The sequence below is a fragment of the Anopheles funestus genome, chromosome X (genome assembly GCF_943734845.2).
Source record: "Anopheles funestus chromosome X, idAnoFuneDA-416_04, whole genome shotgun sequence".
In the NCBI taxonomy this organism is placed as follows: domain Eukaryota; kingdom Metazoa; phylum Arthropoda; class Insecta; order Diptera; family Culicidae; genus Anopheles; species Anopheles funestus.
Genome location: NC_064597.1, coordinates 13,150,580 through 13,168,835, shown reverse-complemented (window position 1 = coordinate 13,168,835; position 18,256 = coordinate 13,150,580). Strand labels below are relative to the sequence as shown.

General features: G+C 42.7%; 1 protein-coding gene across 2 annotated transcripts in view; it reads right to left on the bottom strand.

Annotated features, from left to right (window-relative positions):
• LOC125767943 (nascent polypeptide-associated complex subunit alpha, muscle-specific form) overlaps positions 1 to 18,256 on the bottom strand; it is a 100,236-nt gene that overhangs the window by 55,536 nt on the left and 26,444 nt on the right. The gene's annotated exons all lie outside the window — the stretch shown is intronic.

The window sequence follows — 18,256 nt, the reverse complement described above, 5'->3', positions numbered from 1 at the left end:
CAACCAAATGGTTAATAATTTTCTAAGCGTTATAGTTAAGGCACTTATTTATTAAAAAATCATCCTTATGCTTTCCACCTTTAATACCCCGTGAAACAATTTTCTGCAATCAATTAATGATTCAGCCATATTAAATATGTTTGCCACATACCAAAAACCTCGATGCTACTGCTGCTGTAATCGTTTTGCCGAAAAAGCACACTCCTTAATCGAATAAACGAAATTAAGAAAATTATTGCCCAACACCGCCGGAACCATACCTTTCGCTCGCTATCTCTTTCTTTACTGTTAAAACATTTCGCCCCTCCCCCCCCCCCCCCCAGTCCCCTTTCAGACGGGAAAATGGCCACTAATACCCTCCCCCCTCCCCTCCTCCTTTTGCAGAAGAGCCACACCATATTAGGCGGGGGGCGAAATAATCTATAAGCGAATGAAAATTTAATTAACTCCGGGGCAAAATAATTTTCCGCCTGTTTGAGTTTAATTATTCGCGTCTGTACAATCGCTCTTGCGCTAGCCTGCTACTACCACTACTACTACTCGTTCCTGTTTGTTTTTTTTTGGGCTGCCACCATTTTGTAAATGCAATCCTTGTTGGCACGCTGCTCGGGGTTTGCTTCGGTATAATCCTTCAGCCATTGCATCCTCTGCCATTCTTTTTTCGTGAAGCGGGGGGAGGAGTGGGGGGAATGAAGCGGGAATAGCTGTACATCCAAAGTTTTCCCTGATTTAAATTGTTTTACTATTTTTTTATACATGTATATAACTGCGTACTTTTGCACACACTTTGCCCTACGTACAGTCATTTTGTGCTTCACCTTCTCTTCTCTCCTTCACTCCCTGCCACTCCACAAACCGGAACCAGCAAACCCATAAACTGATGAGCTTCTATAATTGATGATGTCGAGTGATTTAATTATGTTCAAAATCTAATGAGTGATAGCGTAATGGGTAAGAGCGAGGGGTAAAAAAAATGGCAAACAGAAACGGAGGAGACGTACGGAGGAAGTTTGGAGTACTGTTATGCCAAACCGTTTTATACACACACACACACACCTACACCCCAACCACCCATTTTGAGGCGGGATTTGATTAATCGATTGATTGATTGTGAAATGATTTAATGTGCGTTTCGGTCGTGCCGAGGTTAGCAGTCGACGGGGTTTGAACAAAAAACAAAAACTCCCTCCCCCCTACCGACCAGACCGGTGTTTGAATGTCAGGTTTTACTTAGCGCTGTCATTTGATTGTCACTTGTTAATGAAAAACGATTTATAAAAAAAAGGCAAAAAAACCAAAACAAATAGAAATTGCTCCGTTTGTGCCACCTTGGAAGCTGGTTGGTGGCTCTGTTGGCAATTTATATTAATGGGTTCTGTTGGTTTTATTTTGTTTGTTCTTGTTTTCCCCTGCGTTCTGTTTCACTATGAGATGATTTATTTATTAAAAAATGTGACAGTATGTAGGTTGGATGCAGGAATAAGGATAATTTGTTTACGATACCATTGTTTACAAGCAAATTAAAATAAAAAGCATTGTAAAAATACCCAGTACCAACTGCAATGTTACCTTCTCTCCTCTAAGGTTTGTCATGGTATTGAATTTCATTCATAATTTAGAATGAGAAATCAGAAACAAATTTATTAAATTTAATTATTCATAATGTGAATACGATAACCCTGAATCCGAACACAATTTCGACCATCATTCCCGTGTGCTTGCAATTCTGCAAATGCATCCGGATCTGGTTGACCGAAATCAAAATCTCGTCCATTCCCATCATCCTTTCCCTTACCATTCCCCTCCCCTGCCCTGGTCGACGTGCGCAAAGGGAAAAAGCGCTGCTAGACGAGCAACGTACTGGCAATCCGCCAAACCACTGTCAGACAGATTTTCGGACGGAATGTTTTGTGGTTTTGTACGTTGCTGGTTTGTTTGCGATGGAGGATCAATTTTCCAAACCACATTCACACACACACACACAAACGACAGCGAATAACGATGGTTTGCTGGTTTGCAATTTCAATTTAGAGCGCTTCTTTTTTATTATACTCTCTCTGAACAAGAATTATAAACCTTACCTTGAACAAGGCTCATAATAGAAAATTTTTTCGATTTTTTTCGCTCATTTTCGCTTTTTAAAATATTTTATTTTAAAATATTTATAGTAAGGAGAAACAAAAACATAAAAATATAAACAAATAGGACCATGAAAATAGTTTTACTTTTTATTTGGATAGGGGAGTTGTGCAAAATCCCACTCTCAGGCATTCGCGACGAATTCTCCAAACAGGACAAGAAACTTCCTCCCTGTTAAACCTTCCCATTCATGCTAAAACACTCCAGTAGCACAAAAAGTCGCTCGTGACAGTTGGCTGGAATGGTCCCGAACGCCAGCAGTACGAGAGTTTGAAGTGCTGCCTAGCTTTGCAGGAGAAACAACAAGAGCGTACAAGAGAGAAAGATGGCTTAAGAAGCGATCTTAACCCATCTGAAGGATCTGTTCAATTCCCACTTGTACTGATGAGATCACTTCTCCGGACACTTGCATACATAGACACACAGACACTAGAGGATAGGAGCGAAATTGGACAGCGGTGAGTGCTAAAAGTTCCTCAACAGTAGGGCCACATTTGGGTTGCTCAATTCTGGGGAGGTCCCATACACCCTGCCCAAGTGATCTTTAAAGATGCATTTCTTGAGCGAGCGAGGTAGGCGAATATAAAACTAAATTTCATAAACAAAACCCATGTTAGCACAAACGTCTACAGTTACTAATGAAATGGGGATGAAACATCGCTAACCCATATATTGCTACTCCCTCATCCCGCTTCTTCATCTTCACATGTTCACAAAACTTCGCTCTTTATTTAAGCAACCTTTAAACAAAATATTTAGTATCATCCACTCAGCAGAAATAATAATAAAAACAAAACAGCTACAACCGCTCTCCAATAATAAAAAGCAGTAAAAACAGTGATCTCACACACGAAAGCACAGCGGGAGCATCGGAAAAGCATCCAAATTGATGTTGTTTTTTTATTTTGTTCTCTTCTTTACTTCCTTCTCTCCTTCCATGTATCTCTCCATATACCTTACAACAACAACAAAATAAATAAACCCCCTCCTTCGCCCTCCCCCCCCCCCCTCTCTCCCTCACTCTCCGGCACGAAATTAAGCGCTACGATGTGCTTAACCAATTAAATGCGTGCTAAACCGAGGCACCGTAGCAGCGCAGAGAAAGAGAACTAAACGATACACAAAGGCACACGAAATGCGGGACCAAGGGTACTGGGCGATCAATAAATCACTCGTCTCGGGCTGTTCGTGTGCGCGGCAGGGTGTCATCTTCGCGGTGGGAATGATCTTCGACAAGCATTTAACGTCCGATCCGGTATGTTTTTGCTTCCTTTGGCTTTTCTGTGTGTTATTTTTTCTGCCTCTCTCTCTCTCTCTCTCTTTCTCTTTTATTGTCTGCCTCACTTATCACCACACAAAAACATACACAGTTGGTTTACCATTTTCGACCATTTATTTATGATAGCAAAAACCACAAGCAGCGCTTATGGCACATGATGTCAAAAAGCGAAAAAAAAACACAAACACACTTAACAGATATTTATATGAAGGTGGTTAATATTTGTTAATAAATAAATGTGTGTGTGTGGGGTGAGACCGTTATTAATGAGTCACAAAGTACCGTGCTTCACCCGGGTGAAGATGATGGTTTCCTAACAATTAATGTCACTTCACTACTGCATTAGCGGGGTGTAATAGAGCTGTCAAATTATTAGTTGCTCGCATTGTTGCGAAAACCCAAAAGTCTATCTGTCAAAATGTCACCTGATTCTGCCAGCTGTCAAAATTTGACAGATAAAATGCTTGATGTAGGATTTAAAAGGATATAGACAAAATATGTAGCGTTAGGTGAATATGATTCAGATTTATTAATCTGAACGAATCTTTGAACTAAATGAATGAATCTGAATCTTTATTCTGAAGATTTATGAATCCTCATTGAATCATGAATCCTGACAGTGGGGTCTATGAAAAGTCTGTAGAGTAATGAGGTCTCGGAATAGGCTTTGTTGACATTGCCATCTTGGATTTTCATTTTGACAGTTAGACGTCCTTGGCTATGTATTGGTGAATTGTTTACTGAGCAAATTTCTGCGCTCGTAGTTTTGGCGACAGTCGTTACAACGTTAAAATGTGGGGAATATATGCACTATTCCATAAATTTCACACTATTAAAAGATTTCGTTTTAAAATAAAATCTACAACAATTAATCGTAGGATATCTTGAGACAAAATCATGTTTACACGAGCAGCTGAAGCAGCCTCCAAAACAACCGTACACATACAACTACACAACATCGTGTAGGAGCTTCGGACACCTATCTGTCATTTTATTTTTCATTGTTATTCCAAGAGCTGCCAAAACCCTTCTATTACGAGACCTCATTACTCTACAGACTTTGGGTCTACGATACCTTAAGTTAGAAAGCTAAAATTTTTAGCCCGAACCTGTCAAAACATCGAGCAGAATCGAGCGGGAAATTGTTGACAGGTAATATCATCATGCAAAGATTTCTCAAGGACATAGCATTTTGACATAAAAAATGACATTAGGCTGCAGTTTTGTAGAACCGCGTTTTAACGAAGCAGGAACTACAGCTTCGTAATGTAGTTCGAAATATAGACATGGCACAAGTAAAAATTGTATTATTTTTTTCTAAAAAGCTTAACATAACTAAACATAAGTAATTTCATTGTTGTTTTAAATCTTAATTCAATCAACATTCACCCGAATCAACTTTCGGGAAATATGGCCTAACCTGTTTCAGACCTGCTAGAAAAATGGCTTGTTTTGACATTTGTCGAGCAGCTGATCGAAACTGTCATTAGGAAAATTTTCTAATCTGAAATACGCAGGCTTATTTTGCTGAGCTGTTTGTATGGAAAGCTGGCGGCAAATAAACCGCCAAACGTCAAAGTCCATATAAAAAAAACTAGTGGAAGGTATCATAGACCCCTGTTTCGGATTTTTCATCTGTCACTTACAGACTTTACAGAAGCTATATAATTAAGCAAAACAACAACAAAATATCCCCCCGTTTGATACCGGTTTTTCGAAGAAAGAAAAGTTCATTATGCACGCCTCCCCCCACCCATCCGTCTTCCATTGCTGTTTTCTGTCATTTCCGTTGCAGCTGTTTGGATGTCTGCCTCCGCCTCTGCTTTTATTCATCCTTACAAAACCTACATCTTTCGCTTTTCTTTGCGTGTTGCTTACACCGTGCACCAAAAAACAGAAAAGAAAAAGAAAATTTTCCCAGTTTTTTGTTTGTTCTTGCTGTTTGAAGAAAAGTGGCCTACACAAACGGGCACGATTATCGCCCCTTTATGGTAGGGGCCCATCGCCAGCTGTAAAGCCAAACCATCATTTCATGCGTGTGTGCGAGCTCGCGCGCGTGTGTGTTTTTGTTTTACCCATTGTCACATTTAAATGAGAACTAATATACTGTAGTTCGCACCCCAAGTTGCGGTGTGGCACGAACGGCTGCAAGGGAAAGGAACAAAAACTAGCAGCAGTCGGGCAAACAAACCGGCCAGATCTAGTAAATTTAGGCACGGCCGTACGCCACTGTGTTCTCCCCCCTTACGGATTTCCTTTCCTGCCCGGATCGGTGGCGCGCGATTTGCCGGTGGGTTTGGCCACTGTTCAAGCCACTTAATAAAGTCGTCGATTTTCGATAGACCGGAACGGAACCAGTAAAAACTAGGGGAAGAACATTCTTACGGCTAGGTTTCGTTCGTCGTTCGGTTGAACGAATGGATGAGGGGGGAAGGGGGAGGGAGGGTAAGCGACGTTTTGTTTGCATGCCGTCTTCACGTATTCTTGCCACTGCACCGTCGAGCATGCATGACGAAACGGAAGAATCAACGGACCGTGGTGCTGAGCATCTACATAGGACCAAGCCAACGTCGACAGTGTCGAAAAGATGCCTCTGCCGCCTGCCAGATACCGAGGCTCACACACAAAGCTAATGGCACCCCTTCTTTACCGGTTACCGCCGGTCGGTTTTATCGCCGGGAGTATCGAATGGCGTTGTTTTTCGTAACCATTGCCAACATCATCATTATCATATCATCAGTTACGGTTAGTTCCGCGCACTCGACTATCCCTTTTATATATATACACATGTACGTGTGTATGTGTGTGATTCTGAGCGCATTATTTTCCCTTTTTTTCCCCCTCTTCCCAAGGCACGGTTTAAGTACTTCGCGCCCTCTATAACTAAATGCTTCTTGAAATCGACGACCCTTCGCCCTACGGTAGGAACGGTTCGTCCACCAAGGGAAGATTAGGCTGCTGCTGTTCGGTTCACACACGCAAATGATTTTGAATTTTGAACAGATTTTTAACCCCCTCTCTCCGAGACTTCCCCCCCCCCCCCCAGGTCCCTTTTTCAACCAGCAAAACTGTGTTCCCATGAGATTGCGTGCTTTAATAAAAAAAAAGCACAGAGTAAGGGAAGCAAAGAAAAAAGGAAGAATAAGCATCAATAGCCAAAATGCCACACACAACCCCGTGAACGTTCTATGCCGAAGTGATTCGTTTATTATTAAAGCACCGCACACATCTCGAACAATATACAAATGACAAATGGTGGCGACACCACCCGGGGGTTTTTGGAAAATAATGCTAGAGAGGGGGAAGAAGAAGAAAAAAAGCAATCTTCCCCTAGTTACGTCGGGTAACTGCCGCACCAAAAGCAGCAACGGGACCGCGAGGGAGATTAAAATGGAACCCCAGATCGTACACCGTGCATATCGGGGCGAATCATCGAAATCCAGTCGAAATACATACGGGATTGCTTCCAGCTAAAAGGCGAGAACACAAACAAGGACATGGGACACGGGTGTCGGTCGGTTGTTGTCGTTTCTAAAAACCGATTATTGCGACAGATCAATGTTTAGAGCCAATCGAAAACAATTAGATAACGCTTTCCATTTGATGGATTTTCCCCCTTATAAGGAATCGTTTGGAACGCGTATCGTTTTGCTGAAAAACTCGGGGGGGGGGGGGGGGGGGGGGGGAGACCGACTATTCTTGTTGACGGTAAGCGAAAGGTTACATATGGGTTAGAACGTTAGATTTTGTATCAATCCGGGTTACGGCACCAATTACAATCAAAATGATTGTCAAACCTTTAAGCTCACGAAGAGAGAGAGAGAGAGAGAGAGAGAGAGAGAGAGAGATTTTATAGGAGCGAATTTTAGCTGCAATATGTATCTTAGCTCTATAGGAGGACTATTTGTTTCACCTATCAATCCTGGTCACGGCACCAACCATGCTCAAATGTACAAATGTACATCCCCTCAAGGGAAGATATTGATGGGATTACGAGAGATTGTTTTGGGTATTTTGATTTCGATTTGCTCGTGTTAGAAGTGTCATTTTCATAAATATCCTGGTCATGGCACCAATAGTCAAACACACGCGGATCAAGCCCAACTAACCTGTTCGACAACGGTTTGCCCCGTCACACTACCGCTAGTCGGTGAGTGCGCTACGACCGTCACTGCCGGTGTGCTGCTACCAATGGTACTGCCACCGCCCGTGGCCGGGCTACCGGCAGCCGGTATCGCGACCGTCACGGTGGCGGCCAGCGCGTTCTGGGTAAGGTTCTGGGCGGGCGATACGATAGCAGCAGCGGCAGCAGTACTTAAACCGACGGATGCCGCCACCGCCGCCGTCGCTGCTGCCGCAGCAGCAGTACCGACGCCGGACGCGGAGGTGGCGCCACCGACGGCCATCGGCGAACCAGCGCTTAACCCGGTGGTCGTTCTAGCACCGCCCGCTACACCACTATCCGCTTCCTCCCCAGTGCCACTGATACTACACACAACGGTGTTGCCGCTGCTGCTGCTGCTACCGCCTCCTCCTTCACTACCGGTTTTGCCCAGCTTTTTCGGGCTATGCGGCCCCGCAGTTTCCTGCGGGGTGCTGCTGGATGGTTCGATCCGTACTATGATCGCTATCTTGTTCGCTTCGGATCGGCACCCGAGGACGGTTTCGCACGCGGTTTGCTGTCAGGAGCGGAAGAAGGTGCAGTAGCGCCTTGTTCCGTAGGGATGGTGGATAGCTTTCTCCTCCCTACGGAACATATAGCAAAGCGTGTGCGAACCGGTGTTGTACGCTTCCGTTTCTTCGCGCACCAGACAATCACGACCGGCTGGAGTGTTCTGATTGAAGAATGTACGGACGGCGTGCTACGCTACTACGGTGATGGCGTATCGGCCACGACATGCTGCATTCACTGGATGCATACAGATGTATTCCACTCTGCTGTGTGGTCCAAAGTTTGATTGTAGCGGAAACTGCTGACCACTGTAGATATACACTGAACGTTACATCAACGAGCAGGAATTCTGCCACCTGCTAGGAATTTTGATCGCTTCAGGGATCGATCTTTTGGGGTTGATTGTTGAATTCTACTACATTCTTTGATGTATAGCACTATAAAACGACTGGATGGCAATATCACTTCATTAACTTTATTACCTTTTTCTCTCGCTCTCACACTCTTTCTCTTGCTCACTCTTTTCCTCTTTTCTTCTCTATCCTATCTGTATTACTTTTGCACCAAATCTGTGGAGCTCTTCAACAACTTCTTCATAATCACTGGCTGCCGGATTCGGAACTCCACCACGACTTCCTTTTTACGCGCTAAACTTTCGCAGGCCTCCCTTCTAAGAGGCATTCTCATTTTGAACACTGCTAAGCATCTCCAATTTCGACACTATTTTTTTGCTGATATTGCACCACAGTGTGAACCATGACATGGCACAAGAGAACTGAACACTCACAGCATACTTATGCACGGAAACACTCGGGGCACCACTGTTTCTATTTTCATTTCCCTTTGCGGAACGAAAGCAGAACGAAAAGAAGCGAAAGAAAAACAATAAGAGAATTCAACCTTTCTGGAGGAGTCGCAACCGATCAAAAGCACTCTTCCTGTACGTCTTTTTCGCTCGTCCCCCTTTCACTCTGATCTTCAAAACGGGATAGCTGGTGATGTGTTTTAAAGCGCAATCAAACCTGACTCTATACTACACATATCAATTTCCATAATCCTTAAAACTTTCCTCTCAACGGGCAACGTCGGCGATTCTTGCAAAACTATATCGACTTCGCTACACTGTATATCTCGTTCGATACGGTCACAACTTTTTCATCCAAAAATCACGTCCAGCGGTGTTTTACGATCAGTTTACGACCACTTTACGATTGCCACAGCACCTCACTCGCCGGGTGTGTGTGTGTGTGTGTGTGGCGAAAGACGATCAGAAGGGCCTTGGGTGAAGAAGGAGTTGACAAGCTTCTGCGGATGTGCATATGTGTGTAAGTGTGTGTGTGTGTGTGCGCGTGTGTGAGGCAGTTATTTCCAATAAAGCATCACCATGTTGGGAGGTCTCTGGGTAGTGTTCGCACGCGCGTGAGTCAACTCCATTGGACTTTTTTTTTAGTTGTGCGGTTATGTTTTGTCTCACTGATTTAACGATGTGCTTCGGAGGTTGATTTGGTTTAACATCCGAACAGTGAATTTCGTCTGCTACGGTCGACTATATTTAGATCAGCTTACGTTTGTGTCCAGTGCATGGAATGGGGGTGATGTGGGAAGCGGAAGCGAAGGAAAGATAGACGGCAGGAAGATGAATGAAGTGTAACTTTCAGATTTGTTTGCCGTATGTCAATAAATTGATATATTCTCTAATACCCCGATTACACATTTATTGCTGACAGGCAGTCGAGATAAGCTGTCAAGTGGAGGTAGTTGTCAAGAGCGCCAAGAGTTATTCTACACCGGAATTTCTACATTATACACTTAGTCCTATAGTAGGTTTCTAATTTGTATTCATTGAAAAATCAATCACGTCTCATAGACGGACTCGGGCCAAAATTCCACACAAAAAAAACACACGCGTACGAACATCGTCTGGTGATTGTTGCAACAAATGCTACAAAAATTCGGATTTCTCCTACAGTAGCGGGGAATTCGGATTGATGTTAAAACAAAACACAAACTAGAGAGTTTGCGCACCACATCCCTACGGGACGGGAGGTAACGCAAGCCACACGGTGAGACAATCAACCGTGGTTTTTGCGAATTCGCCGAAACAAAGAGTTGACGTTTAGGATTCTCCATTTTTTTTTCTCACACATTGTTAATAACGTTCTATCGGTTGTTTGTCTTTCATTGAGAAGTTTGCTGTTACCATGGAGATCTATTTTTTAACGCGATAACAACCACAAAACCTAAACAATCATACCATTGTACTAAAAGCAGATGCCATTTTGAATGTAATCAGCAATACTTGGTTTTGCTGTCAAAATTGACACTTGTGGAAAAAAAATTCCACACACTCAAAACAAATATGACGTCAAAGTTACAACTCCGAAGCGCAAGGAAAAGTTTCTTCCGAAACAAAATGCTTCATTCTCTCCGCAGCCCTAACTCCCCCCCACATACCAGCACACATACCTACACAGAGACTTTTAGACAGAAGTAATTACCACACGAATGAAAGGCGTAAGAAGCAGCGATGTCACCCTCGCACGCACAAAAATGAAAGAGAGTTTCGATTGGCCGTTTTTTCTTCCATTCGCTCACATCTCTGTTTCTCCTTTGCTGCTTCATTTAATATTCTCTGCTCTGTCAGCTCATTCACTATTCATGTTATAATTTTCGCTTTGTTCGCTTGTTTCTTTTGCGTTTGTTTGTTTATTTGTATGTTTGTTTGATTGTTTGTTTGGCTTTTCCTCTATCCCTTTTTTTCTGCTTTGCATCAAACATACATTTTACCGGCACAAGCGATAAAAACAAATTAGTTTTTCTCTTCCTATATTCGCTAAAGCTTTATCGCTCGCTTCCATGCTCTTTTATGTTTCACTGATTACCGGCGACCCGAATGGACGAACGGATAGTAAATTTAAAGGGTGAAAAAAACACACTTCTTAAAACACTAAAGCCCCGAGTGGAACAAGAAAAACCCAAAACATACGCTGTTTTACACACTGCACATAAGCCGCGGGCGAATAGGCACACATACAAAAACCATATACGGCGCGAAAACAGAAGCACACAACGAATGACGGGATATAAAAATACCAAGAGGGTGATATTATCGTGAACGCACGGGAATACACCAACCCACACGGAAAGAGAGCACTCACGACTAAACGTGCGGCGACCGTCTCGCACGGTGTCTGGACTCACAATGACTGAAATCGAGTAATGATACGCATTGCCGGCGTCATCGATGTTCTCATCCCGGCATCACGCACTCTTTCTCACTCGCCAGTGCTCTCCCTCTCTCTCTCTCTCCTTTTGTCTCGGGCGCGCGCGCATCGTTCTCTCTCCCTTTCTCAGCGACGCGCGATTATCGCTCGCGAAAAAAACCGCGCACATTCCGGCAGCGCACCGTAGGAGCGGAAAAACACGCGACAGTATCGCTCTCCGTTGCGAGAGTTCGCACCCGAAATGGTGCGTAAACGTGAGCGAATTGCTCTCTTTCCTGCAAAACGCAGATCGCGATAAGCGAGAGAAAAACGGTTGCGCTCTCGGATTTGTTTTTCTCCTTGAATTTTTTTGTGCTTTTTTTTACGCGTGCATTGTTTACACTACGTTTACATACGATTTGTCATTAGTATACGCAACAACTAATACCGAACGTAATATATATTTACATTATTTGAAGACAACACATTATACAGTACTCAAAGAAAATACCATATAAATTTAAATGTCACGTTACTTTTACCGAATTTCAAATCATCTTTTTAATAACAAGCAAAAAAAAAGAAGCACTACATCTTCCCTCTCCTTTGCTCACGTTTTGTCACTATGCAATTGCATAAATTTGACTTCTCTCCACATAACTGTGTGTGTGTCTGTATTATTCACGCGAATTGCAATCGCTACAGGGGGGGTGAAAAGGAAGCGACGAACCCTGCCCCACCGTCAACATCCGTGTGCAAATGTGAAAGAGAAGGTGCGTTTTTCGCCGAATCCGTGTCGACAATGCGAACCGTGTGTTTGCCGTGTGTCTGTTCTTGATAGAGGGTCAAGGTATGAAGAAGAAGACAAAATGTGTTCCAGCGAAACCACCAACAACAACAAAAACTGCGCAAACGCCACTCTTCTTCATGAGCTACCGAAATACGAAAAAAAAGGGATGAGAAAGAGCTACGAAAATCTTCAATGAAAAAAAAACAAATTGCATGCAATGCTCTTTTTTTCATTCCTTCTCATACTACGTTTCTCTTGAAAATGTTCCTTCATAAACTTGATATAAAAAAAAACAAACCTACAACGGTAGACTGGTAAAGCAGCAGCCGCGTGATGGTGTGGTGCATTTGCATTTTCGTGCACAAAAAAAAACCCCTTTCCTTCATTTTCACCTCTCCCCCCGGCACCTTCCACACTCGTTACCGTTCCCCGTCACAGGGGGGAAGGGAGGAATTTTTTGTGACTGCTCGTTCTTTTGCACTGCCCGCAGACGGGACGGCGAAAGCGAAGTACTACGGGAAAATGGTTGGAATTGTCGAAACTGGAGCTTATAAAAAATTCAGCGAAAGGCGCTTCAAATTTGAGCTTGCGCTGTGCGTACTGTTATAGTAGGTACGAGTGTTGCAAAACTACACTTTACACAGAACCATTTCACCATTTTTATTAACTTTATAGGGAAGGTGAGGGTGGAGGGTGTGGGGGGAGGAGCAGTTGGAGTTGAAGTTTCTGTCTATAAAAATGGCGAATTTTGTGGGTTACGTATCTGGCGATTTTACACGGACATTAACTCTCCAGTTTTCAGTACTCATTCAAGCAATATCGCAACTTTATATGTATGTTAAGAACTTCAAGATCTAGCCATTACTTATTTCTCTTAAATTTAAGCAATATTATTTTTAGGTTCCAGGCTACAACGCACAGCTGATATAAGTCATCTGACGTATGAGATACCGTCTATTATCGTATATCAAGTGGACCTTGATAACTCTCACACAGCTGCTGATAGTAACGCCATGAGTAACGCTTACAGGTGTCAATGGTTTATGGCCATCTGGAAGCAGTGATAACCTTTTAAAAACAGTACGTTATCCAACACATTGCTCCCGACTCTGCGGAGCATCATAAAAATCTAGTTAATGATGAGAACGATAGACGATTGTGTTTTTGCTTTTCCGTATCAAGGCAGTACACATTTCATCAAGTTTCGCTACCTTTTCAAGTAATCAGCTACTATGTGTAAACGGGAGTTAAGCGGGAGATCACGATAGCTCGTAACGCCCTCTAGCTAACGATCGTAAACTCTTTTTAGTGTGTAACTAGTTACAAGAAGCCGTTAGGGAATGAAGTTGTCTACACCGTTGCGTAGCCATTACGTGTTAATCTTTACTTTCTTATCGCTCTTTTTGTGTATGTTGCACATGCACAATTTGCCGATTTTGTTGGCCATTCTTGTACATCTGATTTACAGCATGCGCGGAAGATCTTACAAATCTCCAAGCTCTAGCTCTGGGCGCAAGCCCGTGTGCTACCCTTCTGTACCACACTGTGGCGCATATACAGTTGCGCTGTTGGGCTGCGCTTGCCACTCAAAGCACTCATGGCGGTGTGTAATTTATTTAAGTTGCCTTTTTATCAAGCCACACAAGAGCCTGGCGAAACTAACCGCTCAGCGGGGAACATGGCCGCCTGGCAAACAGGGAAGCTAACAGGACAAGGTGTGTGAAAGAGTGAGGACGGTTGGTTAGTGGCACAGCCCGCAAACCACCCGGATAAGAAGAAAACCGGTACAAACTCGATCGCATCATCCGTAACACGTACGGGGACAGGGTAAAGCTGCTTCTCCCTTCCGCACCAGCACTGCAAACCACTGCTGACGAAGAGTCATGTGCATGCGTGTATAATTAATGCAGCGCACGTTCGCTAACCTACAAAATCCAAAAATGGCAAGAACCCGGACTAAGATGAGCAAAGGCAACCGATTGTCTGCAGCCTGCTCCTCAACAAGATACGCATAGGCGGGCTATTATTCGCTTCGCACACATATACGGACACGCATTCTCGGTGGGTTCCAATGGAGCAAGGCTATCCGACGAGTGAAGCCGGAATATTCGACCACAAGCCGCAAAATGGCGTACGAATGTGTTTAGAGAATAAGTTGGGCTTTGTTTGCTGTTTCTTTAGTTTTCGGTTTTGCAACATCCGGGGGCACAGCTGTTAATACATGTGTCAAACGCTTTTGTATGTGTGGCACTTGCTGTGTGGATCGATATCTGCGCGGGTGATGCTTTGTTGCTACTGCCACTACCACAGGATGACAGACACACAGAGGAATTCTCCGAAACTTGATCACAAGACGATCAGATTACTAATTGTTGCAGAGGAGGCTAGATTTACTTACAGCGAACGTGATAATATACTCAGATATACTGATATGAATCTATTCCCGCGATCCAATCGAGTTAATTAATGGACCAAAAGCTAGCCATAACTATGGAGAGTGTTATTTTAACTTCGACCCTCGTTAGGAGGTTAAGTGCTAAATCGTAAAACTTGTTGAAAAATAAAGCGCCTGCGTATGCGAATTTGCCAAGACATAAACACACTCAAACAAACAATCTCAACAGTTGGGATACGTGTCGCTTGACTCATAAGCAATTTCAACAGAACAATGATTTGCTTTCTTCTCGTTCTTTACACAGCGTTTAGCCTTAAATCAGGGAGATCCAAACTTTTTTGATGGCGTACCGCTTTGAGTGGAATAGCCGTAGTTTGGAGACCCCTGTCTTAAATGATAGCCATTAGCAAATTTTGTTGCAACTATAAATCAATCGATTTTAGGTGTTTTTTAATGCAAATCCGCTCCAATTAAACTGTCCACTGTACAAAGTCCATCTATTTCTTTTTCGTCTGGGCCACTCATACAGACATCAGGGAACACACATGCAGCTCCCAATCAATGGATATAAACGCCACATCAAATACCACCTGTCTGTTTCAAATGGGTTGTGAACGACCCAATCACTATTATCTCAAATCCGGTAGTCGGCTAAGGCAAATGTAGCCAAAAATTAGCATTCCAATAAATTCGAAACGTACCATAAATATGTATCGTAAACCCATGTAGTGAAGCGGTAAAATCGCATCTTCACCGTAGCAAACCGGCACAGCAGTAGTAACACCTCGAAATATGATCCTTTCACCTTCCCCCCCGGGGAACGACTCTCTTTCTGCGTTAGTGCGAAAAACTAAACGTCAAACTTGCGCCGTACCGCAAATAAATAAAAAAACAAAAACTGCGAGTTAAAATGAGCAGTTAATTAAAGTTTTAATTGATACTTTGCATATTTTTACGAGCTGCTAATACGAAAGTGCATAATCCACGGCATCGCATCTGTTGCTGTCATTTCCTTCCTATCGTTGTCCCTACATTCTTATGTTAACGGCTATCACCGAACCGGTGGAGGTGAGTATAGTTTTTTCCCCCCCTCCGTTTATTTTTGCTACGGTCTCGTAACATAGTGCAATAAAATGCCGGGCAATAAAAAGAAAACAACCATTCACCGCAACCGTTGCGCACGCATCCACCTTCATGCGGCGATACCCCTTAACAACGCACGCATTAGGTGCTGAGTGCATTTTATTGCATTTGCATCCATCAGCGGCATCGCACACGCCAGAAACAAATAAGGTGCGAAAGCAAGTGTGCAGGCGTTTGGTGTAGGGATATATCAAAACCCATTAACGTCACAAAATGGAACCGGGCGACCTCTTGACGCGCGCACGGTATAAAGTTCAGAAAGTGGTTTAGTGACTTCTTAACGTGTAAAATCATTTGCGTTTTACGAGGACTGCCCCTTGCCGTCGGGGGTGGAATGTTTTTTTGCTGCTGATTGCTTATTTTCCGTTTTTTTTTCAGATTTGTTTGTTCCCAGATTTTCGTTTTGTAAGAGTAATGGGACGGTATTTTATATCGTAAAACTTATGCCAAATCCGTATACAGGGAATAATTATAAACATAAACAATGTGTGTCTTTTAAGCGCTGTGGTCCGTGTGGAACGAAATGAAGCGGCATTAAAATCACGAAAATTTACAAAAGCAATTGACAAAAGAATTTCACAAACGTAAACAAATCATCCATTAATCCAGCTGTCAAGCAGAGGGTTCCACAAGCAAAGCATGAAACTCATTTAAATTTAATTGCCTACGAAGTGATTATACAAAACTTGGTTTCCTTGTTTACATACGCCAAACATAAACAACAAACACACGCACACATCCCGCGATTCTAATTCCTATGCATAAACATAACGCAAACATCACGCAAAACGTTCGACGCAGTGTGGCGTTTACGCCGGGAGGTTAAAGACTAAGAATAGTTTATTGCCATTGGCAACCGGTCGCCGTCTTCTTGTTTCGTACGTTTTGCAATTCTATCGCTAGCGAGATGCAGTGTTTGTAAAAGCGTAGGATGACAGATTTACAATCTTCCAAAGAATTGAAGTATGCCACACACTGCGGTCATCATACACTAGAACCCCAACGGGCACACGCAAACCATGTCCGATGCTTTTTTTTCTCCCTGCAAATTGGGAAGTGTAAAACAACAACAGCAAAATGAGGTCATAAAGTTTTCTTACCTTAAACAAAAACCAAAAAAATGGGTGGACAGCCATACAAAACACTAAAGCGTGCGGCAATGTGCATCCCGAGTTACCGCCGGATGATATTAAAATGCAGCAAAAAATAAAACCGATGCACATCTTAAACCCTGCTTTTGACACACATAAATATTCCACTCCCGTAATGGAGGGTCGATACTGTCGCTTAACCTCACTTTGTTCGCACGGTTGTTTGCGTCTGATTGATGTCTAAAACGCGCTACTAAAAATGGCGGACGGTGTGGAGGTGTGTGCTGCATGGCGCCCGATTGACGTTCAATTTATGTATTCCTTTTTTTTTCTTTTGCTTCCCTCCTTTAAGGCCTGTTGCATGATTAGAAAGTGAAGCTGCATACACCCATAGCTACTATATTCCGGGTACATACGGTACCGACACAGTAAGGGGGGATACTGAGGTTTTCCGCGTAAATTGATTTAATCGATTTTTAATCTTAACCACCATTACGGAGAGTTGATAAATTGATTTCCTTCCTGAACGGGTAGCTTGTGATAAGCGATACATTAATTTTGATTACTATTCGTCACCAAAAAAAAAAAGGAACATGAAGGATAGCATTCTGTTCCCATTTCATACACGCGATAGTAATCCCTTCGGTGGGAATTCCATGAGTTGACTTACCTGAAAGAGAAAAAAAAATAAAAATTGTTTAATATTTGATTCTATTGACAGTGCATAGCAAATATGTTATTTCATTAATGAATTCTATCAATTGTGCAATGTTTAAACGCGTTTTTTGCAAATCTAGAATTACTTGAAATCCTGAGACCTGAAGAACGTGACTTGTTCATTATGTATTTTTCACACTATTAATTAGTACTCGATTCCATTTCGTTGTATCGACAAATGAATGAATGGCTGACGTTTTAGCTTTAAAAGTCAATCAATTATTTTACAGAGTATAAAAAACAATCCGACTGAGCGTATATCTCCTATATGAAGAAGGTAAGCGACGAACCTTACTTAAACCTACAACCCCTGCAGGGAACATCCACGGCTACATAAGTTCTTGGTATACCAATAGTTATTAAAAAAAACTTTTAAAACTAACCCCAACTAACTTTTAGCTTAACTTCTCAAAACTTTTCCAACTTCTTATATACAACTCGGATATTTATATTCCACCAAGTACACAATGAAAATAGAACAAACGTAATTTAGCAGTCCGGATGCCATCGTGAAATAATATCATGGTTGTATACTTCAACCCGCTGACCATCACATCTAAACGCGTTACACTGTAGCACAGGTTTGTTAATTATGGGAACCTGGTAACACTTCACACCTTCGTTTTTTCCTCTTGGGGAAGGCAGTGAAGCGGTGTTTCATGCTTGTTTTTCACACTTAACACCTTCGAGATGGATCGTGAAAATTAGACCATTCTACACCACCTATACACACACACGCACATACACACCCATCGACATGCCATTCAATAAAAACGTGTAAAGCGTTTAAAAAGTTTTAAATAGCTAATAGAAATAAAATTGCATTT